At 36.3% G+C, this 16,329-nt stretch overlaps 1 protein-coding gene across 5 annotated transcripts in view; it reads left to right on the top strand.

Annotated features, from left to right (window-relative positions):
* EEFSEC (eukaryotic elongation factor, selenocysteine-tRNA specific) overlaps positions 1 to 16,329 on the top strand; it is a 344,759-nt gene that overhangs the window by 128,087 nt on the left and 200,343 nt on the right. The window lies entirely within an intron of this gene.

Here is a 16,329-nt window from a genome sequence, read left to right as displayed (position 1 = left end):
TGTCAGGTACTTCAATGCCACTTAATAATGCAGTGAAAAGCAGCCTGGAGCAATTTCTCAGAGTTTATTACAGGAAGAAAGTATTATTCCAGTTTTGTAGTGCAGACCATGGTTTAAAGAGTTGAGGACAGGTGCATCTGCAACAAATCACAGTGACACCAATTTGACAACACAAACTCAATGATGTAATTGCACAAATGTCATGATTATATAGGTAAATAGGTAATTTGTAATGCAAAGAAATCGAGGAAAACAATAGAATGGGGAAGACTAGAGATCTCTACAAGAAAATTGGAGATATGAAAGGAACATTTAGTGCAAAGATGGGGATGATAAAGGACAAAAACGGCAGGGACCTAACAGAAGCAGAAGAGATTAAGAAGAGGTGGCAAGAATACACAGAAGAACTATACAAGAAAGATCTTAATGTCCCTGATGTCCACGCTGGTGTGATCACTGACCTTGAGCCAGACATCCTAGAGAGTGAAGTCAAGTGGGCCTTAGGAAGCATTGCTAACAACAAAGCTAGTGGAGATGACAGTATTCCAGCTGAGTTATTTAAAATACTAAAAGACGATGGTGTTAAAGTGCTGCACTCAATATGTCAGCAAGTTTGGAAAACGCAACAGTGGCCACGGGATTGGAAAAGGTCAGTTTATGTTCCAATTCCAAAGAAGGGCAAAGCCAAAGAATGCTCAAACTATCGCACAATTGCACTCATTTCGCATGCTAGCAAGGTTATGCTCAAAATCCTACAAGCTAGGCTTCAACAATACATGAACCGAGAACTACCGGATGTACAAGCTGGGTTTCGAAGAGGCAGAGGAACTAGAGATCAAATCGCCAACATTCACTGGATCATGGAGAAAGCACGAAAGTTCCAGAAAAATATCTACTTCTGCTTCATTGACTATGCAAAAGCCTTTGATTGTGTGGATCACAACAAACTGTGGCAAATTCTTAAAGAGATGGGAGTACCAGACCACCGTACCTGTCTCCTGAGAAATCTGTATGCGGGCCAAGAAGCAACAGTTAGAACCGGTCATGGAACAACCGATTGGTTCAAAATAGGGAAAGGTGTATGACAAGGCTGTATACTGTCACCCTGCTTATTTAACCTATATGCAGAGTACATCATGAGAAATGCCAGGCTGGAAGAATCACAAGCCGGAATTAAGATTGCAAGGAGAATCATCAACAACCTCAGATATGCGGACGATACCACCCTAATGGCAGAAAGTGAAGAAGAACTAAAGAGCCTCTTGATGAGGGTGAAAGAGGAGAGTGCGAAAGCTGGCTTGAAACTCAACATTAAAAAAACTAAGATCATGGCATCTGGACCCATCAATTCCTGGCAAATAGAAGGGGTAGAAATGGAAGCAGTAACAGACTTCATTTATTTGGGCTCCAAGATCACCGCAGACAGAGACTGCAGCCATGAAATTAAAAGACGCTTGCTCCTTGGGAGGAAAGCTATGGCAAGCCTAGGTAGCATATTAAAAAGCAGAGACATCACCTTGCCGACAAAGATCCGCATAGTCAAAGCTATGGTTTTTCCAGTAGTAATGTATGGCTGTGAGAGCTGGACCATAAAGAAGGCGAAGCGCCGAAGAATTGATGCCTTTGAACTGTGGTGCTGGAGAAGACTCTTGAGAGTCCCCTGGACTGCTAGGAGGTCAAACCAGTCAGTCTTAAAGGAAATCAACCCTGATTGCTCATTGGAAGGATCGATAATGAAGCTCAAGCTCAGATATTTTGGTCACCTAATGCGAAGAGAGATCTCTTTGGAGAAGACCCTGATGCTGGGAAAGATTGAAGGCAAAAGGAGAAGAGGACGGCAGAGGATGAGATAGTTAGATAGCATCACTGAAGCAATGAGCATGAAACTGAGCCAACTCAGGGAGGCAGTGAAGGACCGGAAGGCCTGGCGCAATATGGTTCATGGGGTCACGAAGAGTCGGACACGACTTAACGACTAAACAACAACAACAACAACAAGGTAATTTGTCCTCCCTTCCCCTACGGATACCCATAAATCAGGATTAAAATACTAAAGGCGGTTCATGATAGGAGATGTACTGGTATAGCGCTTAATAATCTGTGGTTTATTAAATCAGGAATATTCTGTCTTGTTTTCTATATAATCTCCCTCTTGAAGTAGTTAGTGAATGACAATAACAACATGTTGAGTGTTTCAATTACAATTACCATTACACTAAATTAAAGGGCATTTTTAAGGAATCAGTGTTAGAACTATTTCTTAAGTGACTTTTGGAGTCTAATATCACCCAGGAATAAAATATAGTACTGTGCAAAAGTTTTAGGCAGGTGTGAAAAAATGGTGTAAAGTAAGAATGCTTTCAAAAACATATATTGTAATTGTTTATGTTTATCAATTTACAAAATGCAAAGTGAGCAAACAGAAGAAAAATGTAAATCAAATCAATATTTGGTGTGACTGCCCTTTGGCTTCAAACCAGTGCCAATTCTTACACTTGCACACTTTGTACACTTGCACAAAGAACTAGATGCTGGTTACAGCACTGATAGTAAATGTGCATTGCTAAGGAATTTTTAATTTTTTTTTCATACTATATAAGAGATTTGATAGATTTGTTTTATAAGTTCTTTCTACATGTCAGACAGAAAAGTAGATACTCTCTTTTTGAGGATCTCAATGCTATTCAGCCATGACATTCTCAGTTTTCCTTTTCCTCTTCCTTCATTTATTGGTTTGGGAATTTAAGAACATAAGAACATGATATTGTCCTGCTGGATTGGACCCCTGGCCCATCCTCTTTCATTCTCCACATGACCAAACCACCTCAATGTATTTCATTTACATTGGTCATTCACTTTTGTGTTCAATCCACATTTATTCTTGATCCTATTTTTTCTTGTTTTACCACATAAACTTGTTAAATAATCTACCCTCTTTGCATTCACCTTCCTTGAACTATCCACTATCTTTCTACCAGTATTTGCATGTCTTCTCCATTAATTTCCCCATCTTTAGTAAACATTCTACCAAGATATATAAATTCATCCACTTGCTCTAGTTTTTGGCCATTTATGCATAAATGTACAATCATGCATTGCATTTTTCCTGTCTATCATAATAATTATTAGTCTTTAATAGTTTACTTTTCAGATCCATACTTCTACCATTTTACACATTTGCAAATTTGTTGGATTCTCTGCCAGCAACATGGCACCGTCTGCATATAAATGGACATGCTTATTCATGTCCTAGCTAATGTACCTCAAACCTTTGGAATAATTAGCTTGAATTTTGTACTCTTTTAAATTACTGGCAGATTGTTTTAAAAAGTGAAACAAACTTCTTTTGACTTTAAGATGCAGTTAATATAGTAACAGAAAATAATTTATTGGACTTCTCAAGTAATGTTTGATAATAAATGCTTTCAGTCTCCTTGATGATGGAAATTTATTTTAATAATTGGTACATTAATTCTCAGGACTTGGGATTTTCATACTATTGCAACATTTTAGTTTGAAATTCATAGAATGTAAATATTGTTTTCACAAAAAATTGCAAAAGAAGTCTATAATATAGAAAATATTAATGTACCAAGCACTGTAGATACTTAGCACATGGGAGATAATTATTATACAACATTGTAATGACAAATCTGTATCTAGGTTGTAACAGTTGTTGATATATGTTTTTGTCAGCGTTTGTATTGATTTTCTTTTAATAGGGGCAGCAAGAAAGAGGATAGTTTATTTTATGTGGGAGATACCTTTAGGAATTCCAATTAATAAGGAGATTTAACATTCCAGCCAGTGAGCTGTGCAGTTCTATGTAGATTATGGGAATTAACATCTAAGCATACTTTGGTTTTAATAGAGAGATTTTATATTGGCAGCTAATGTCTTGTTCAGTAGAACCTTAGCCAAAACAAATATTTTCCAAATAACAGAAACAGTAATGTTGTATTTGGACTTTATTATATTGGAGGTGGCATGTTCTCATACTAAATGATCCTTGACACCATCTGGTAACATCCTATGATTGTCTCTTCCACTTGGACTAAGCTCCCCTCCCCTCCCCTCCCCTCCCCTCCTCTCTCTTTCTTTCTTTCTTTCTTTCTTTCTTTCTTTCTTTCTTTCTTTCTTTCTTTCTTTCTTTCTTTCTTTCTTTCTTTCTTTCTTTCTTTCTTTTCTAAACAAATTAACAGTTTCTTCTCTCCAATGTTTACACCTCATTTTGGTAGGATTTTTCAATATGGTACAACAGGTTAAATAGTAAAATATAAATTTGCCTGTTCTTTCGTTTAATGGCTTGTGGAATGAATGATAATTTTGTGCAAGAAATTGTTCCCCACCTATCTTCTTGCTGAAAACAAGCTTCAGCTTTTTTCTCCCCATTATGTAGCAATGGCAACCTAAATAAGACAGTTTTATAGAATCAAAACATTATGGTCTGTGGAAAATAAAAAGCAGGTTAAGGAGATTGCTAAATGTCTCTGTTTTTTTAAAAGCAACCAACATTTCATATGGAGAATAGTAATGAATTTGACGTTGTTTAAGTCAAATGTAGTTCACATTCCATTGTTAGATCAGTGTTGCTTTTTTATGTGTTTATATCCTGTTTGTGGGTTTTTAAAAAGTTCTTAAGTTTAGCTAGTCTTATTCCTCTTTTCTGTTCCTCTCTCTGTATCGCTTGTGTTTTTTCTCATAAAAGTTAAGTTTCATAAAAATTACTCATGTAGCCATTAAAAACTAGTTTAATCAACCTCTTGAAGATTCCTTAAGGATGCCTATGTAAAACACCTCCTATTTCTGAGACAACTGGAAAGTTTAATTTGTTGAAAGTGGTCTAAGAGAATCAGAAACAAAAACCACAAGGACATGTATGTGTACTTGAATTCTTAGAGGCAGTTGCAAAAAATAAGAAAGAAATTGGTGCAATATGAACAGCTTATATACTATATATGAATAAATTGCACAAACAAGAAAAAAAAAGTCAGGAGGAATCTGATAGCACCTTTTCCAACTAAAAGATTTATTAAAAGCCATATACTCATGAAAGCTTATGCTTTTTAATAAAATTTGTTACTTGAAAAAGGTGTCACTGAACTCCTGATTTTTTGCCACCATAGACTAACCCAGCTCCTCCTACAGTGTTTATAAAAAGGAAACATGTATATGCAACTGGTTATGAAATTGTTTTGGATAGTCACAATAATACTATTAGGACTATATTTGCATCCAGTAAGCTTATTCACATACTCAGATTGTAATCCTAAATATACTTTCCTGGGTGAGTCTTATTTTACTTCATAGAGTTTATTTCTGAGTGGACATATATACAATTTTTCTATAACTTGCATTTGCAAAATAGAAGTAACATTGGAATCTTAATGTTGGAAAGAGAAATTTTGTACTGTGTAGGTAATGTCTGGCAAGTTTAAAAAATTGTAGAGAACTGAACAGGGTCTTTGGCTGTCAAAGTGTCTTTGGCACCCTGCTTTTTCTTTATGATATTTCCTGTTTCTGCTGCTTTCCTCTTAACATGTAACATCTATGTAATTGTGCCTAAGAAAATGAAAAGATTTTTCTTTTCTAGAAAAAAATTAAAAGGACTAAAAATTGATTTGTTTTGGAAAGATAAAAATAGGTATAGTCAAAGAGCATGGTGAAAAAATCAGAATTTTAAAATTAGGCATTATAATGCATACACAAATTCAGTCATCAAAAAAAGTATGACAAAATTCACTCTGATGCACAGGAAAGCTTGTAGAGCATTATAGCTTATGAAAAGCAACAGTTTTTCATAGAAGGTGTATATAATATCAAGAATTTGACATGATTGTATTCATTTATACTTGCCAGTAGCTTCTTCCCTTTCAGGTTTGCAGTAATCACAAACATGCCTAATCAGAGACAAGATTCACTTCTGTGCAAATATTCATCCAACCAAAAAGAAGATAAATGTTTGGATGGGAACGAATCCCATTATTTGTGCTTCTCTTATGGAGCAATCGGGAAACAGGTTTCACCCTTTTGTAGTTAAGAAATTAATGATCAGGTTCATTTTTGCTTCATTTTTCTTACTATATCAATTCCTGCTACTATTTGCCACAGAGTGATAGCATATTGTTTCTCCCAAATTCATATTTTAGATCGTCTTATATTTATTTAATATTTTCCCCTAGCTTTCTTTTCTTTTCTTTGATTTTGATTTTAGTTACACTAGATAATTCCCAGGTTTCAGGCTGGTTTTCATTGTCCTGATGTGGACCTAATCAGATAGCTGTTAGGAAAAGATTTGTTCTTCCTGTTGCTCTGTGGCACTTTTGCCTTCAGGGGTTTTCTCTACTTTTTCTGAGCTGAATAATGAGATATTGCTGTATGTATGTGTTGTTTAAAACCAGCCATGTTTTTCATTCAGAAGAAACCATGCATATCCAACATATTCTTAACTATTCCATGAATGCTTCTGAGTTAGTTTGACTTTAAACATAAAACATCTTTCTTTCACTATGAAAGAACAAATGAGCCACGCTGAATATCAGCTGTGGTGGTGGGTTTTTTTCTTTCTTTTTTGGTATTAATTTCAGTAGTCTAGGGCATTTTCTTAGAGGAGGTAGACAAACCAAAAATATGGTTATTTTTCATGGTGGATTATCTTTGATTTTTCAATGCTATATTTTATTTGCACATTTACTTTCCTTCAATATGGTATTATTGCTATTGGTTTACTCAGTCATTAAAAAGTTAAAGCACCCTCTTCTTTTTAATCAAAAAGAAAATGTTGCCATTAATCTCAGCAAGAACAAAATATATTTTTTAATTTATAAAATTATTGACATAAATTAAATCTTTTGTTTCTACACTAATGATAAAGGTATGATTTTGCAAAATAAATTTACTCTAAAGTGGTAAAGAAACATTAATTCAGAAATAGTTTGTTCAGCCTTGATTTCTGAAATAAGGTATCTTACAAACTGATCAGGAAAAATGTGTATCTGCGGATTTCTCTTCTGATAGGGAACACCTTTGAGTGTCTTTTATCACTAGACATCATGGTCTTTGGATTTCATTTGCATAGTCCCAACTGAAATTTTCTGCAAAGGAAAGCCCACCTGTCTTGATCAAAATTCACCTATGAGAGCTATATTGTCCTTCTTCTCCAGGATAAAGCTTTTTTTACCCCCACTTGGGAGAGAGGAAAAAGATGGTAGTCTGCTACTTCCTTCGCCCTTCAAATGTTGGTTCTGAATGCTTCACCATCATCCCATGTTCGGTATGTTCAACAAAAACATGGGCCTAAGAGAGCTTAATTGAGCTCAAACTCTTTCCCATCCCTGGAATTCAGCATCACAGCTCTTAAGAACTTTTTATAAAGGAATACTTAATAGATGGTATAATCTCAGGATGGATCTCGTTATAGAAACTATGCAGTTCAAACATATTCAGCAACACTTGCTATCTGGAAAGGCAATTAGGGGGGAAAATGGAAGCAGAGCACTGACATTTTGAGCCCATGTGTGTACATTTACATGCATGGGAACAAGAAATTTAACATCGAGAAATCCAGAAGTTGCTTGAAACAACAAGAATTTAAATGCACGTGTGTTTTCTGCTGGTGTTTTTTTTTTTTTTTTAAGCATTCCAACTGCTCCCCAAAAAGCAAAATAAGGACAGTGTTATAAATGACTCTTTGATTGTATGTAATATTGCCTTGCTGGCCTTTTGTACATGCATGTACTTTATTTGTGTACAGTTGTACCTTGTGCCTTGGTTTCCTTTGGCATTTTGTTCAGGGAAAAAACCCCTGCAAGGCTGATTAGATGACTGCTGAGAATAAGAATAATGCCACAAAGAAATGCAGAGGGATAAGATTTTACTTGTTCATGTATTTATAGCATTGATTAGATTAAAGGGAGTAGAAGATCCAATATATGCAAATGCTTGCCTGGCTGATTACCATCTACTGCTAAGTTTCTACTCATCTACTAACACAAGAGGATATCTGTAAAATGGCAGTTTAAAGACTTGGTGTGGAAATGGCCTCAATCTGAATGATTTCAATGTCCAAGACAGTTCAGCTGGTCAAAGTACCACCTGGTATTTCTTTTGGTTTTGAACAAAGATACAGGATTGTTCCTTATAAGCCTCATCAGTCATCAGTAAATCAGAAAAAACATTTAGGATGGAGATGTTGAGGGCCATGGCAGAGGCTTTTCTGCTCAGAAGTTTGTCTTAGGTCCATTTGGACATCTCACAGACACTTCCAGCAATGCTCTTACAGTCTGTCACAGTAGAATCTGAAATTTGTTACCTTCTTCCTATCCCTAACTCCCTGAGTTTTCATTAAGTTAATGGTTGCTGTGGGGGCACAGATGATACTCTAGTTTAGAATATTTACTGGGTACAATAAAAGGAAAAATTACGTATTATACACACCAGCTTCAGTGTCAACAGAAATAAATGCTTTCTAACCCCAGTTTGAATCCTTCTAGTTGTCTGAGTTTTGGACTGCTTTCTCAAAAAAGACAAGTCTTTTCCGTGTGGGTTTACTCTGTTGAGCAGAGTGGCAAGTCCAATTTTCTATTTTATTACTGCCCAATGTATCCATATAAACTGGTTTTTATATATAATTTTATATAGGAACAATGTGTTTGAAGACAAAAAAGTATATAATTATGTTAATCTGGGTGAAGAAGCATGTTATAATTAGAGAAGTCTATATGAAGGAAGTTTTTTTGAGATTTTTAATCAATTGTTGATCTGCCAAATCAATAATAATAGTTAAGTTGGTTTTTATATTCACAATTAATAACATATGATGGTTTCTGAGGTCAGTGAGACAGTGCAGTCTCAGTTAATGTAAGTAGAATTAGATTAGTTTGGTTCTCCAGAGATGAGTTGACTTCAAAAAATCCAACAGAGAATGGTTTATCACTTAAATTTTGAGACTTCCTGTTGTTTGCAACTCTTTGCTTGTGTGTTGCATTAAAACAGGATAATCTTAGTCTTCAGGGCAAATGGAATTTAGGTGGGTTTCTTTGCATCTTGCCTTCTATTTATTTGAAGAAAAATCAGAGCCAGTGGCTGGTACAAGTTTGCTGTGTGGATGTGAAGCTGAAGCTGAGCTGGAATTCAGCTAGAGGTGAATGCAAAATTCCAAGGGCAAATTGCAGCAACTGTATGTCAGTAAATTGCATTTTATTTAAAAAGGTGAAGATAAACTTTGCTTGTTCTTTTATAATCCCCATTCCTTTTACTCTCTGAAATAAACAAAAAATGAAAATCCTTAAGAGTGTATTTGAAGCAGAAATCTTCCCATTTGCCATGTTATAGACAGAAGCCATCAGAGGCTGATGGCTAGGGGTGCACCACTTTCCTTTTATGATTCTTTTTTGAACAGGTTAAACTATGGAAGGATAAAATGGGGAAGTCCGGACTATATTGATTATGATAGCACGGACCCAAAGAAAAAAATGTCTGTCTCCTGTGTATATGGTGAGTTGGCTTTATAACATCTTAAGGTGATCAGCTGACTTGATTTCTGGATCACGACTGATATTTATTTTGTGTGCTCTTCAAAAACAGGTGTATGTACAGTGCATTCAGAAGGTATTGAGACCCCCTTCACTTTTTTCAATTTTGTTATGTTGCAATCTGATACTACAATTGTTCAAATTCATTTTTTTCTCATTAATCTACACTCAGTACCCCATAATGACAAAGTGAAAACAGAATTTTAGAAATGTCTGTAAATTTATTAAAAAGGAAAAACTGAAATATCACATTGGCATAAGTATTCAGACTCTTTACTTTAAGGTGGTCTGAATACTTTCCGAATGCACTTTATGTCCATTTCCGTTTTGGTACAACCAAGTTGCTCTGCTGTTTTAGGAAACCCAGAAACTACAACTAGAAGTTTATATGAAATAAATATAATCTTGACACAGATATACCATTCTGCACTTATTTTTCTCAGGTGCATTTGGATCTTAGTTACAGGATATGTATAATCTGAGTCTCCCTCTATGCTGACATGTCTGTGTTCCTGCTCTGTGTTACTTTTTCATAGCCAGGAGAACAAATTCAGAAATGTTTTCTGCCTCTTTTATTTAATCCCAGCTTGCTCACAGATAACTATTGTATTGACCATATTGAGAACTGATTAATATAACTATGATTAGTTTAAACTAACTTTTTGTAGAAAACATGGGTTCAATTTGGCTTGCTTTAAATTAACTATGGTTAACCACTGGGTTTTTTTTGCTTCCTAAGGCACAATAAACTGTGTTAACCAAAAGCAGAAATGCAGATGTATTAATTCCGCTGTACTACACAAGAGAAAAAGTTTGTATAAGAGATTCAAGGAATTGAAGAGAGAATAAGGATAATCGGATCTCTCCAGAATATTTGGAAGAGACCAAAAATACCAAAAGCACAGCTAGAAAGTCTGCAGCACATCAACAAAAATACCATTAACTGACCAGCAATGTAACAAGTAGTGTCAAGGAAAAAAATACAGACAAGACTTCTTTTAGAAAATGGAAAACTTGCTTAAATGATATGAACAAGAAAGAACCAAAATTGCATACAAAAAATAATATGGTGGTAGGTGGCGTAAAAACAGTTTTTGAAGAGTATGTTGTTCATGATATTAAGACAGCTAGTTATAGTTTAAAAATGGTTATATCAGAAACAGGAAAATAGCTGGTGGAGCACTTGAAGCACTGTATGACAAGGAGGAGAAAGAGATTGCAAAGAAGCTAAATTAATTCCTTAAGTATATCCATCTTTACTGCAGATATCTTTCAGTGTAGGTACCGTTGCATGAACTGTTATTTTCAGGAACAGAGATTAAGGAGCTGAGGTGTAACGGGGCATGGATGTAACAGACAGGATGTGATGGCTTGGGCCTCCCTGATTCCCATGAGGGGGCTCCAGACTTCTCTTTTACAACTTTGTGGCACCCTCCTCATGATTCCAAAGAAATCTTCTCTACCACTGATTTACCAGAAAGAAATTAAGTGGCACACCCTTCCTCTGTAGCTTTTGCTGGTGAAAGTATATATTTAAGGCTAGATCCTTCTCAGAATGAGCATTACTGGTTTATTAAGAATTCTAAACCTTTTATATGTAGCCAAATCAGACACCTAGAAGATAGTTGGATAGGATAAGAGTAGAGAAAAGAAATGAACAGTTGTTCTGAACAGGTTGATCTCAATCAGCTGCTCCTTCTAGTAAAGGAACTGACATAAGCACACCTACAGAACATATTTATACAGCCCAGATCCTAGTCCATCAAATAAAACATAATCTGTACTGCAAGTATCTTCACTGACTGTAGCTTGCTGTCGAAATTGCTAGCTCCAAGTTCTGTTATGCCAGCTGTGTTTTTGCTCTTACTTGGCTTTCAACCAGCATTGGAAAAGATTGATTGATCGATCAATTATGTGCCATCAAGTTGGTGTCGACTCTTAGTGACCACGTAGATAGATTTTCTCCATGTCAGTTGGAGAAGAGAAAACATCAAATCAATCAATCAATAAAAACAAAAGACATAGGCAAAATGCCTTCCATTCGTGTAAAACTTACTTGAGAGGGAAAACCCATGCTTTTGACTGGATCGTTCCATTTAATTTCCTGGAGCTTTAGTTTTCTCTTCCTATTACCTTGACAGATCACTGCTATTCTTTAACTCTTTCAGTGTCTGAACCTGTTGAAGTGGAATTTCTCCATATTCATTGCTTGAGGCAAAGAAACAAACAAATCACATGTTTCGATGGTATTTATCCTTTTAGGATAAAAGTAATTCCAAAACAGTTTTCAAGGAATTTAACTCCCTGTGGACAGAGAATGAGGGGAAAGACTCCAGCTCAAGGATAAATTGAGTAGTTGAAATCTAGCCTTGTTTCCAACTCCATCTTAGTACACTAATTTTATCTAGTGCCATACCAATAAGAAATTTTACAACATACAGTATTTTTCTGAACTTTTCTGTGTTTTATTAATAGGCAGTAGGATTTCACAAGTTCAACCCCCATTTGCTAGGGCAGCCTATATTGCTGTCCTCAGCTGCTGGTAGTATTTTCCCTAACATTATGACAGACTATTTCATTTTAAAACAATACCTTCATGGATAAATGTAAGGTAATGAAACCTATTCATTCATACCAAAAACTTTTTGTTCAGGAGCTTTATTTTAGCAGAGATTGCAGGTAACATGTTACTGAATTTCTTTCACTCTTCAACATGGTTGAATTTCCTACATAAAGCTAGGAAGAAAGTCTTTGAGAACTCACTGGTAACTAATAGTTTTGTTTTTTCTGTTGGAACATTGTCCATAGATAAAAATGGTGTCTAATAATTAATTTCTACACACATACCCATCTGCATTTGTATAGCCTTCGGTCTTTAAACTCTAACTGGCTTATAGAAAGCAACATACAAATACATAATATAGTATTTGTAATACATAGTATACAGGTAGTCCTTGCTTAATTATGGTAATCAGGACCAGCGACTCCATCCCTAAACGACACAGTCATAAAGGGCAACGTCACGTGACTGCACCAACTTACAACAGCAGTCCCAGTTGCCATAGTTAGGCAAATCCCACATGATCGCAGCATCCCATGGTCATGTGATCACCGTTTGCGACCTCCTGGCGGCTTCCCCATTGACTTTGTTTGTCAGAAGCCAGCAGTGAAGGATAGAAAGACAGATTTTTTTTCCTGAATAATTATCTGTGAATAAGAGGTAATATTCACTGAGAAAATTGAAGATTAGAAGATGTTGAGAATACAGATAGTCCTCAGGTTAAAAACACCTGGGTTACAGACAACCCATAGTTAATTTGCTATTGTAGCAAAATTTGAGTTAAATACACAATGGTTCAAGTTCATTACACAATACTACTTATACAGTATTTTACAATAATACTGTTCTGGCTTACATACAAATTTGACTTACCTTGGGAATGGAACTAGTTCTTAAACTGGGGACTACCTGCAGTAGAAAACATGCTGTTGAAAAAAAATGAATGGGTGGTGATACAAATGGCTGCAGATATCATCCCTGAAAACCAGAGATTTTTGAAGATTAGTGTGAAGATAATCAGTTGTTTGGCAAGGGTTTTTTGTCTAGTAAATTTAACCTTTTTTATAATATCAAAATTGGGCTTCTCCCTCTCTTTTCCCTACCGTATTGAGTGAGTTCTTTTGCTAACTTCATCTCCATTCAGTTTTATTCCTTTTTTCTTTCTTCCCTTCCCAATACAGTTAATTCTTCCCTTTAATCCATTCCTATCCTGTTGTTTTTCTTTGTTTTTCCTCTTTTTGCAGGAAGAAGGGAAGGGACTGTGGTTTAGTGTATAGTATGCTTGTAAGTATTGTGTACTCTTGACTGAAGAATGGTATGCTCATTTCTCATAACATGGCTGTGACCCTCCCTGCCTTTCAGAAGGTTCTTAAGACCTGTCTTTTGTTCCAGGTCCTGGGTTGGGAGGTTTTGGATCACAATAGTTTTTGATTGGATAAAGTAGCCTTGGGTGCAATATTTTTTATTATTTTTTTATGTTTTCTGAGTATTATATCTTGCTTTTATTTGTGTACACTAACTTGAGTTGTATGTTGATCAGGTGGCCCTATAAATTGATTTGCTAAACAAATAAAATATATATATATGAGATGGTCATCCTCTTTTAGTTAGCACACAGCATCAGGAGGGATGTGCATGGAGTAGTGAGGAAGGAAGGGGACATCAACCTAACTAGCGAGCTCATCTGATTAACACCTGGTGATCAAATGGTGACAGATGTGGCAGTCATATTGCCCTCCCAACCTGTGTACTTTCAAGTTTCTGTTTAAGAGTATATGATTGATATATGACAACAGGGGATCAATTAATTTTTAAATAGGGTATCTTATGCTCTAGGCAGTTAATTTTAATTGGTAATTACTAATTCAGTTAACAGAATTGTATATTTTTGTCTATTTTGGAATGTGGCTTTTGGCAAGTATATATACACAGTTATATATATGCATACATGCACATGATTGTGTCACATTTATTGAAGCATGGGACTCTCCAAGACTGGTCTCAGCTATTGGTTGGTAACTTTAGATAAAGTCAGAAAGTTGGTTATTACATATGAATTCGCCTGTTTGTAATTCTTAAAAAACTCTTGGGGGGGGTATTGTTTTTAATTCAAGATTTTAGGGGGTAAGTATTTCATGTTTGGTTAAGAAGGTTACTAGTAGAAAATCTGCAAGCAACATTTGGGAGAGAGTTTAATTGTTCATGATTCAGTACTTGGTATAACCATGAAGTACAGAACTATATGTTGCAATAACTATATGTTGTAAGCATTGTTGTACCTCCCCCATTTGTATTTTTCCCTTTCTTTCATTAAAGATACCTTGTGCAGAGCTAAGATCCCTCAAATCTAATGGTGGACTTGATTTATGGGGAAGGTTGGAATCTTGTGTGATTTATTACCCACCTATGTCTCCTACACTTTTTGGGTAAAAGTTCAGTTTAGAAAGCAAGTTGCTTTGCTTCAGGTTATTAGAGCAGTTGGGGGCATAGGGTGCAGATTCTCTTCTACTTTTCTTTTACAAACAAGGTAAAGAAGAAAATATAGAGAAAGTTCCTATCTGTGAGCAATCTAGGATAGAGTTTTCCAGTCCATCCCCACCAAAGAGTTTTAATTGGAGCTGTCTGAGCCAGCCTTAATACAATTTAGTTATCGTCAAGCAGAAGGATTTTATTTATGGAACAGGCCTCTCCAGAACTTCCTCCGACCTCTGAGAAACTGTGAATTTGAGAGAGCTGTTTCAGCCAGCATGCCAGGTTGGTGTATGCATTTCTTTAATAAGGCAGGGATTGATGTCTCTTGCAGTGCAGAGGTTAGGTAAACAACAGCCCTGTGCTTCACTGGTTTCCATGTTCAGTTGCTTGTCTATAGGGATCTCAAAAGGTTAGGTTAACCTCTCTTACAGCTCAGGGTAAACTTCTTACCCATGAAGCCAATTTACAACTCCTAGCATTTCTGTTTAGGTGAGACTTAAATGGTAATTACAATGTTCTCTGGGCAATGATCAAACAGACTTTAAAGATTCAAATATACAAGTGTTCACTGATTTTTTCTTTTTAATATTTGAATCTGAACTTTTTATTGTTCCATTTTTGTATGTTTTCTTGGATGTGAGCCCCATTATATATAGGGGGCATATATCTTATGATTACAACCTAAGAATCTTTCCAGATAATTTTTCCAAGCAGTTTGCTTGTTTGTTTTTTTGTTTGTTTGTTTATACAATTTGTATGGCTGCCCATGTGGTTATCCTACTTTGGACACATTATGTGAAGACTTAGCTCTCTAGAGGAGGCTCTAATGCTGGGAAAGGTGGAAGGAAAAAGAAGAGGATGACCAGTAGCAAGGTGGATGGACTCAGTTACAGTGGCGTTGGGTGCACCATTAGAAGGCCTGAAAGATCAGGATAGGGACAGATTGTCATGGAGGGAATCTGTGCGGTCACTAAGAGTCAACACTGACTTGATAGCACATAAATGGCTGCTCAAAAAAGTATAAGGACCATGGCAATACAGTATAAAACAGCACAGACAGAGGCCAAAACCACAATTTATTCAAAATCTTCATCCAATTTCAGTTTTCCATATGGGCTCAACTCCTGTCCTAATCCAGTGCTTAGGTCACAAACAAAGTTTATAAAGCCTTATAGAAGGCCAGTAGGGTTGGGGCCATCCATAACTTGGGGTATACTGTTTCAAAGGGCAGGTGCCATGACTGAAAAGACAAGCCTCCTGAGTTTGATTAGATTCATGGAGGGAATCTGATATGCCCACTGGTGGATCTTGTGGGATGGGCAGACACAACTGGAGATAGGCAGTCCTGCAAATAACTTGGCCCTGCACCATGGAGAGCTTTATAAGTGATAATCAGCACCTTGAATTATACCTGGAAGCCTATAGGAAGTCACTGCAATTTGCAAAGCAGTGGTGTCAGGTGGATATGCTGTGGAAGCTCCATAACTTTCTGTACCCTGCTGCATTTGGGGCCACTTGTAGCTTCCCAATGGTATTCAAGGGCAGTCCCATGTAGAGCATATTGCGCTACTCCAAACAGGAGGTGATCAAGGCAGGGCCTTCCAATGCAAGAGGAGATTTGGTGCACAAGATAGAGTTGTGCAAAGGCTTTCTTGGCCACAACTGCCACTTCAAGCTGGATCTGCAAGTCTAAAAGGACCTCCAAATTGAACATCAATTCTCTTTGGAGGAGTGCTATCCTGTCCAGAGCTAAGGAGGGGAATG

This window comes from Python bivittatus, unplaced genomic scaffold (genome assembly GCF_059951505.1).
Source record: "Python bivittatus isolate LINGU-HERP-01145 unplaced genomic scaffold, Pbiv_v1 ctg000080_np1212, whole genome shotgun sequence".
NCBI lineage: Eukaryota > Metazoa > Chordata > Lepidosauria > Squamata > Pythonidae > Python > Python bivittatus.
This window is presented reverse-complemented; position numbering and strand designations above follow the sequence as displayed.